At 38.3% G+C, this 9,284-nt stretch overlaps 1 pseudogene; it reads right to left on the minus strand.

Annotated features, from left to right (window-relative positions):
- Window positions 1–4,923: 4,923 nt before the first annotated feature.
- Window positions 4,924–9,118, minus strand: LOC119192435 (annotated as a pseudogene).
- Window positions 9,119–9,284: the final 166 nt, after the last annotated feature.

Consider the following 9,284-nt stretch of genomic DNA (forward strand, 5'->3'; position numbering starts at 1 on the left):
AGCTATAAATCCTGCTGATATATGGCGACAGCTGACTAGCTGCTCTGAATGTAGTTAAATTCTGCTGATATATGGCGGCAGCGACAATAGCCTATTTGGTTGTGGAACGGACTGCCGAGACGAATGTCCGCAGGTTCAAATTCCAAAGACACACACGTATCAATTTTCTAAAATTATGTGTGTTTTCTTTGTGAATTATCGCTTGCTTTAACAGTGACGGAAAACATCGTGAGGACATCTGCATGCCTGAGAAGTTCTCTATAGGAATTTCGAAGGTATGTGAAGTCTACCAATCCGTACTAGACCAGCGTGGTGGACTAAGGCCTAATCATCTCAGTAGTAGAGGAGGCCCGTGCCCAACAGTGGGGCAGTATATAATACAGAGCTGATATTATTATATGGACACAACTGACTAGCTGCTCTGAATGTAGTTAAGTTTGTAACGTCAGTGTGCTTCCTAGACTCAATGCAGATTTATGAAGGAAGTTCCAAATGTCAGTATTGGCAGAGAGATGATGGCTTTATATAACTTTTATATTTTATTCCAGTAATTGCTTATTTTTACACTTAGTCATATTGTCAATTAAATTTTCTTAATATTATTTAACACAATGTTGCTAATTCAAGATACAGACGTCGCCTAGTTTAAAAAACTCTGTTAATATTTGTATTTATTTTAGTGTAATCTTTATTGCAAAGCAAATGAAAAATATTTAGATAATAAGTATATAGGTGTTAATCCGTTTGATTTGAAACAGCATGTGTAAAATTCCAATTCGTTTAAATATAATTTGCAGTCTAAATAACTGATGTGATTTTAAATTATCGAAGTTTTATCCGAAACCTAGGCTGCGGGAAGTAAATCTATCGTCATATTTCTTGTAGTCATCATCATTGGTTATTGGCATGAACTAAAAGGTACTATTATACTAATACCAAAATCTAACCAAACACTTGTAAAACACGGGAAAATGTTTTTGACATTGTTAGGAATCCTGTGCATTTCTTTCACCAAATCATGCTCATCGCTTCAAAGGCTATCAAGCGAGTAACACGAGGTATTTCGCCATTTAGATTAACAATAGCTCGTTATTGCACATACATCTTTATAAGAACAATAACTTAAACTCAAGGGTCAGTTCGATAAGTTGTTGATAACTGTTGTCTCTTCAAAGCCGAGAATGTAATTATCATTGTGTTCAATTATATGTTTGTTGATACGAATAGTGACTGTAATTCGAAGGTACTTTTGATTGTGTTTTCCGAGAAATCTTTAGGCTAACTTATTTGCACAGCAGAAGCATTTTAAAGACTTATTATGTTTTTACGAATGAGACATTAAAATAAAATTATTTTGCGTATTTTATTGCGGTTTTTATATTATTATTTTCTCTCGAAAATATTTATCCCGGAAAAATTTCTTAGGTGGCTGGAGAAGCGGGTATTTCGTTTTATAATAAAAGAAATTAATATACCATTCAATTGAATATAATATACAAGGGTCTTAGTCTCTCCCACTTTATAACTACACTAGCTTTTGCCCGCGGCTCCGCCCGCGTTATAAAGTTTTTCAGGCTAAAGTTTTCCGTTATAAAAGTAGTAGTTTCCCGGGAGCCTATGTTCTTCCCAGGGTCTCAAACTGTCTCCATACCAAATTTCATCTTAATACGTTGGGTAGTTTTTGAGTTTAACACGTTCAGACAGACAGATGCAGCGGGGGACTTTGTTTTATAATATATTTTTTAGAAATTTTTAAGTGGAACAATCCCGTCATACATCATTGTTGCATAACTTTAACCGTTTAAGCAGCGCAGGCAACGGAAGCTCTCAAAACTAATAATTTTCCCCGTTTTTGCAACATGTTTCATTACTGCTCCGCTCCATATTGGTCATAGCGTGATGATATATAACTTTGAGCACTCCACAAACAAAGGACTATTCAACACAAAAATAATTTTTCAGTTCGAATCGGTAGTTCCTGAGATTAGCCATTACTGCTCCGCTCCTATTGGGTATAGCGTGATGATATATAGCCTATAGCATTCCACGAACTAAGTACTATCCAACGCAAAAAGAATTTTTCAGTTTGGACTGGTAGTTCCTGAGATTAGCCATTACTGCTCCGCTCCTATTGGGTATAGCGTGATGATATATAGCCTATAGCACTCCACAAACAAAAGGCTATCCAACGCAAAAATATTTTTTCAGTTTGGACCGGTAGTTCTTGAGATTAGCTATTACTGCTCCGCTCCTATGGGGTATAGCGTGATGATATATAGCCTATAGCATTCCACGAACTAAGTACTATCCAACGCAAAAAGAATTTTTCAGTTTGGACCGGTAGTTCCTGAGATCAGCCATTACTGCTCCGCTCCTATTGGGTATAGCGTGATGATATATAGCCTATAGCACTCCACGAACGAAGGGCTATCCAATGCAAAAAGAATTTTTCGGATTGGACTGGTAGTTCCTGAGATTAGCGCGTTCAAACAAACAAACAAACAAACAAACAAACAAACAAACAAACAAACAAACTCTTCAGCTTTATATAATAGTATAGATACAAAATCAAAGTCAGGAAAATATTTCTAATTATTCTCCTTTAATACCTGAGCAGTTAAGTCCATTATGCTTTCACAGTCACGCTACAGATTTGCATACAGTTTCACATAAATACTATACGGTAATTATAGTCGAGCGTTGTGAAACCATGCTATTAACCTAATTATTTAGGGCTTTGATGTAATTGATTCTGACAAGGCTTCAAAGAAGGAATTTGAGGCTTAGATTATATATTTTTACAACTAAAGGAGGAGACGAATGTACAGCGTTCGTCATATTGAGCTAAAGATGTATTTTCATAAAGAACAGTAATTACAATGCTTGCTGAAACTTAAAATTGGAACACTGCATACATATTGCTGCTGGATGAAACTTAGAAACTTAAATTGGACGGGTAAAATGAATTCTGTCACCGCAAAAGATTACACTAGATTTGATGATACTGTAGTATCGTAGGAGCTGGGAGGGGGGAGGGGGTGCAAGTAGGTGCACGATCACCCCCCTGCTCAAAAATAAATTACAAAAAATATCACTGAATAAATCTTCAACAATGAGAACTATCGACCACGGAGGATAAAGCATTTTTAAAAACTCGCTCGATTTGAATTTGAAAAAAAAAAAACAATAACATTATGTAGTATAGTGCTAGGTGCAACCTCCTAAAACTAATCTTGACGGCGCCCATGTGTATATATTATATAAAATATTATAATGTTAAAACGAATCGCTATGGCGAAGTTTTTATCATGAAATGATTGGTCATAATGCCGTTGAATACAAATTATTGCAGGGGCCTTAGTATGCCTTTCTACAATAGTAAAGACTTATCGTGACATACGTATTGATATTTTTATTTGTTTTTTAGTAACGCTAACAATTGTAGAAAGGTATCTTGGCTATGGCCTCTGATCACAATAGCAAAGGTGGAAGGGTTCTTACTTCTGACCGTATTAATTTCTTAAGAATATGTGCATTTACAAATACGCGATTGGAGATCGTTGCAGCCACGCCCATACTTTGTAGCCAAAACCCGAATTGGCACGTTGACTTTTCAAAAGCCATCTTTGGTCACAGACAACAGAATATAGATTGGGATAAGACAAGCAAAAAATTGCGAAAAGTAACTCTAGTTCTCTCGACATTTGGCGCCGGTCCAGCAGAGTTCAGTGAGGTAAAGAGCCCGTTCAAAGTTTTGCTTTTTTAGGCCGTCTCCGATGAACTCTATTTTTGATTTTTCATTCATTATTACACCAGGTTGTGCCAAAATGTTTCCTAGTCTTGCCTCGCGATAATTATTACTGCCTTTCAGATAATTGGGGCATGGTTTAAGAGTAATGGAAGTTGGTTATTTTATTGTTTTATAATAATGGGTGGTAATTTTCTAAACGAGAATACCCTATAATTGATAACAAATGGATCATAATTTATATCTACACGATACAATGACGACATAGGTTTCTTCCGTGCTTATTATGAGGTTTGAAATAAATAAACATGCAAATATGTGCTTTAGCACCATTTATTTACACCTTCAAAGATTTTTATATGTTGTCTTTAATGAATTAGCAAAGTTCCTTATTTTACAAAAGTACTAATATGTGTTTTAACGATTTGGGGTTGCGGGAGTAGGGTGAGGTTCAGCTATTTAATACGTAGCCCCTTTAGAGATTAGACCGCAGATATTTTATGCCGTATAAGAACCGCCCGAGCTGTCATTACTGTACACGAATAGTGAACATGGACAGGTTAAAGGATATGATTCGCGATGCAATTTGTTTCGAACTTAAAACAATGGGGTGTCGTCGTACTGCTAATGAACAATATACATTACAGTCTGGTTTCTTAGAACGCGTTCATGGTCAAATGGCGCGTGTTGTAAAGAAGGTTATATACAAGATTGTATGCGTATACTCCTTACTTACAGACCTTTTATGCGGGAGGACGATATTCCTAGATTCAAGTGGTATGGCGCATTATAAACTTTTGTTTATGAAATAAATGATCCAGGTTAATACCACATTACAGAAAATTATGTATAACGATCGAACACTTGCCTTCTATTTTAGCAGCGACTTTATGTAAACTACGCTGGATCTTTCAGTCTTACTGTTTACTATGAATATTGTTAAATATGTAATTATTTAATGCAAACTCGTTGACAGTCAATAACGCACTGACGTCTTTATTGTGACAGGTCTAAACCTGCCAGTCACATATATAACATTTCTCCCCCATAACATAAGAATTATTAAGGTACAACTAAATAACAGAACATAAACTAAAATAACAAATTACAAGTCCATACAAAAGAAAGCTCTATAGTCAACTCTTTGTTTTGGCGTAATAATCTCTCCGATTGACCTGGCCTTTGCTCCGAGGGAAGTTGATTCTCAGTTTCGTGAGCAACCTGACCTTCTGAACCTAATGTCACATCTTGAACGCACTGGTTTTCCGAATCTGATGTCACAGCCTCAAAAAACTCATCATCGGAGCTCAGGTTTGGCTGAAGTGGTAATTCGGCTGGAGCCTCGGCTAGTGCCACTTCATTATCTCCAGCTGGAGCCTCGACTAGTGCCACTTCGTTATGTCCATCTCCCTCTCTGGTGCAACTTTGCGACACAATCGCTTGGTCCTCCCTTGGAGACGTATCTGTCTCGTAAAGTTCAGGCGTAAAATCCAGGACGTCACCGGTATTAGAGATAGGAGGAAGAGACTTTCCTACAAGTTGATTTTTATGTTTTTTCACTTGCACTAAGGTCGTACAGTCCGTGACTACATATGTTAATTTGCCTATTCGTTTGGTAACAATGCCACGATTCCATGTAAATTGTTTATTTCCTTGATATTTCTTATACATAACAACATCACCCGCTTTAAAACTTTGTCTGTTGGAACCTCCATAGGCCCTACTCTGTGAACACTGTTGTCGTTTCACAAATTTGGTAAGAGATTCAGAAGGGGATGGCGGTGAAATAGGATTAATCAAATCTAGGCGCGAACGAAGTTTTCGCCCAAATACCAACTGCGCAGGCGAAGACCCAGTTGTAGAATGAACCGAATTTCTATAATCGAAAAGGTATTTTAATAACTTTTCGTAACGTTCTTTTAAATTAGTACTAGATAACAAACAAGATTTAATACCTTTTTGATAATTTTACATAGCTCTCCGCCTGGCCATTGCTAGCTGGATGATAGGCGGGCGACGTTACATGCGATATTCCATTCGCTAAACAAAATTTCGTAAATTCTTCAGAAACAAAACATGTAGCATTATCACTAACCAACGTGTGAATCAACCCGAATCGTGACATGAAATCGTATAATTTTGCTATCACTGTGGCCGAAGAAGTATAATTCACTCTGTACACTTCCACCCATTTGGAATGCGCATCCACAATGACAAAAAATAACTCACCATTAACAGGACCTAAGAAATCTACATGAACTCTATAAAATGGTTGTAACGGGTGTGGCCACACGGCAAGCGGTGCCCGCGCCAGTGACGGTCTTAGCTGTGTACAAATTTCACAGCCAGCGATCATAGATTCTATCGCTTTGTCGATACCCGGAAACCAAAGTCTACTACGAGCTTCAGCTTTAGACTTTACAATACCTAAGTGTGATTTATGAAGCTCTGACAATAAACTTGCTTGTAACACGTTAGGAATTACAACCTTAAAACCTCGCATGATCACACCATTTTCAAATGAAAGTTGGTCTCTACAAAGAAAAATTTACGTATATTTTCGTCTGTAACTTTTTCGGCCAGCCATTCAAAATATATTTTACCACTTTAGATAAAATCACATCTTTTTGAGTTTCTTCGCGTAACCTCTGAAGCGTTACAGGTAAGCTAGAGTCTACAACAAAATTAACATAAGTTGCCTTATCCTCAACGTATCTTGAAAATCCGTGCGCTACGTGATCATCCATCTCACATGACTCACAATCATCTAAACTTGCGCGAGAAAAATAATCTGCGCTATTATTAGCACTTTTGACATACTCTATTATAAAATTATAACCACTCAAAAAGTGCATACCTTTGTAATCTATTTGCAGAAATCTCGGAATTCCGCGATGTGGCCCGAATATAGTAATTAAGGGCTTGTGATCAGTTCGAAGAACAAAAGGAGTAGATCTGCCGTAAAGATACTGATGGAAACGACGAACCCCAAATATGATGGCTGTCGCTTCTTTCTGTATTTGCGAGTATCTGCGCTCCGCAACATTCAGCGTGCGCGACGCAAATGATACTGGCCGCTCCAACCCTGTAGCATCTTCTTGTGACAGAATGGCACCTAATCCGGTCGGAGAAGCATCTACAGTCAAAATTACTTTTGCGTTTGTATCAAAATGAGCTAAAACTTGTTCCGATACTAACATGTTTTTATTTTCTTAAAAGCGGCATTATGCTCTGGAGTCCAACACCATTTACAATTTTTTGTAGCAATGCGTATAGAGGACTGAGAATTGATGAAGCATTAGGCACAAAATTACGATAGTAATTTACAAGACCTAAAACGATTGTAGCTTAGCAACGTCTTTTGGAACTGGAGCGTTTAATATTGCTGAAACCTTTTGGGTGACTTTTTCAACCCGTGCTTATCAACTACATAACCTAAATATTCTAGCTCCTCTTTAAAAACTCACATTTGGCATTTTGGAGCGTTAGGCCTGCATCCTGTAGTCGAGCAAGTACAGTGCGCAATCTACTTAGATGTTGCGCCCTATCCACCCGTCACCAAAATATCATCGAGCATGCACAATACACCGTCCAAACCTGATAAAACATTTTCCATGAGGCGTTGGAAAATAGCCGGGGCGCTGGACAACCCAAATACTAAGCGCGTATGCTTAAACAACCCTTTATGAGTATTGATAACTGTATACTTTTGAGACTCTTCATCTAATACACATTGTGCGTAGGCTTGTGAAAGATCCAACTTAGAGAACTGTTGACCGCCCTGTAACTTTGTAAAAGTTCTTGCGCGGTGGGTAAAGGGTATTGATCGACCAATAGTTGTTTATTAATTGTGATTGAATAATCAGCACACAACCGGATGGAACCGTCGCGCTTTAACACGGGCACCACGGGCGAAGCATACCGGAATGCTCTACGGGCTTCAATATGCCAACGCACACTAGACGCTCTATCTCTTTGTCCAGCTTATCAAGTAAAGCAAAGGCTACGGGACGCGGCTTAAAAAAATTGGCTTAGCGTCATTTTTCAATTTAAGTTTTACTTTATATTTAGTAAATTTCCCTAACTCATCACTGAATACTCGAGGAAATTCATTCTTTAGGCGCTCTATTAAATCTGAGGTATTCTCACAAAAATTAATGGGAAGTAATTCTAATCGGAAGAAAGATATAAAGTCCCTCCCTAAAAGTGGCGGACCGCCATCACGAATGATAAACACATTTAACGTACATGTTTTCCCAGTATATGTGAACGGCAATTTTGCAATACCTACGCATTCAATACGTCGACCAGTATAAGACATTAAATACTTAGTTGTTTTGGACAACACTACTTCCTTAAAATGTTTAAAATACGTTCGCTCGGAAATCGCAGTAACAGCTGACCCGCTATCAACCTGAAACCTGATCCGTTTCCCTAGAACAGTGACAACCTCTGTCATTGGTTCACCATTATAGGTGCGAATATTATACAACTCACCGTCATCACCGCTAATGATCTCATGTTCCAAGAAATTATTTTTTACACATGCGACGCAATGCCCCTTAACGTTGCACTTTTACATTTATAGCTAGCGAATCTACATTGAGCTGAAGAATGATTTTAAAACCGCAAACCGAACACAACAGTTTAACACTAGAATTATTTTTGGCGTCGATCTTGAGTATTTGATCGTTGTTAGACGGTGCCTTTCGGGACCGTTGATGCTAAGGCGGCACGCGCACACCGCATCTCTCTGCTAACTCCACCGCTTTTCCTAGCGTTAAACTCTTTGGATCTTGAGCAAATAGTTTTTCACGCTCCGTTCCAGGTAGCATTGCCATTACAAAATGGTCCCGTAATGCTTCCTCCACGTTTAAAAATCCACAGTTTGCCGATAGTCCACGCAATCTCGCCGCCCATTGGTGATAGGTTTCTCCCTCGACTTGGATTGCTGAATAAAATTTATACCTCTCATGAAAACCACACACTTGGGCATGCAAAATGCCCGTCCAGAAGACCCAATATGTCATCGAACGGGATGGAAATGAGTTCTTTCGGCGAGGCCAAATTCGCAGCAAGCTTGTACGTGGATTCCTTGAGTGCGCTTAATAAAATAGCACGCCGTTTGGATCCTGAAGCATCGGTAGCTTCAGAGACGTCATTTGCGACGAACCATTGTAGCAACCGTCCCTTGTATTCTGGCCAAGTTTGCAAATTGTGGTCGAAGGTCGTAAGAATACCAAATGTTTGAGCCATATTTTCGTAAATACACTTTTTACGAGAATATTGAGTAAAATCCTCGTCGCCAATGTTAAATATGTAATTATTTAATGCAAACTCGTTGACAGTCAATAACGCACTGACGTCTTTATTGTGAGAGGTCTAAAACTGCCAGTCACATATATAACAAATATCAATGTGAACTGTTCGATTGACGGCAAAGTGCAAGCAAACTGACGTGACGCTTCGTTAGTGCGGTAGTTGAGTTGGAATTTAGATCATTCCTTATTCGACGCTAGACATTTAAAACCAGTCC

This window comes from Manduca sexta, unplaced genomic scaffold (genome assembly GCF_014839805.1).
Source record: "Manduca sexta isolate Smith_Timp_Sample1 unplaced genomic scaffold, JHU_Msex_v1.0 HiC_scaffold_2794, whole genome shotgun sequence".
Classification (NCBI taxonomy): domain Eukaryota; kingdom Metazoa; phylum Arthropoda; class Insecta; order Lepidoptera; family Sphingidae; genus Manduca; species Manduca sexta.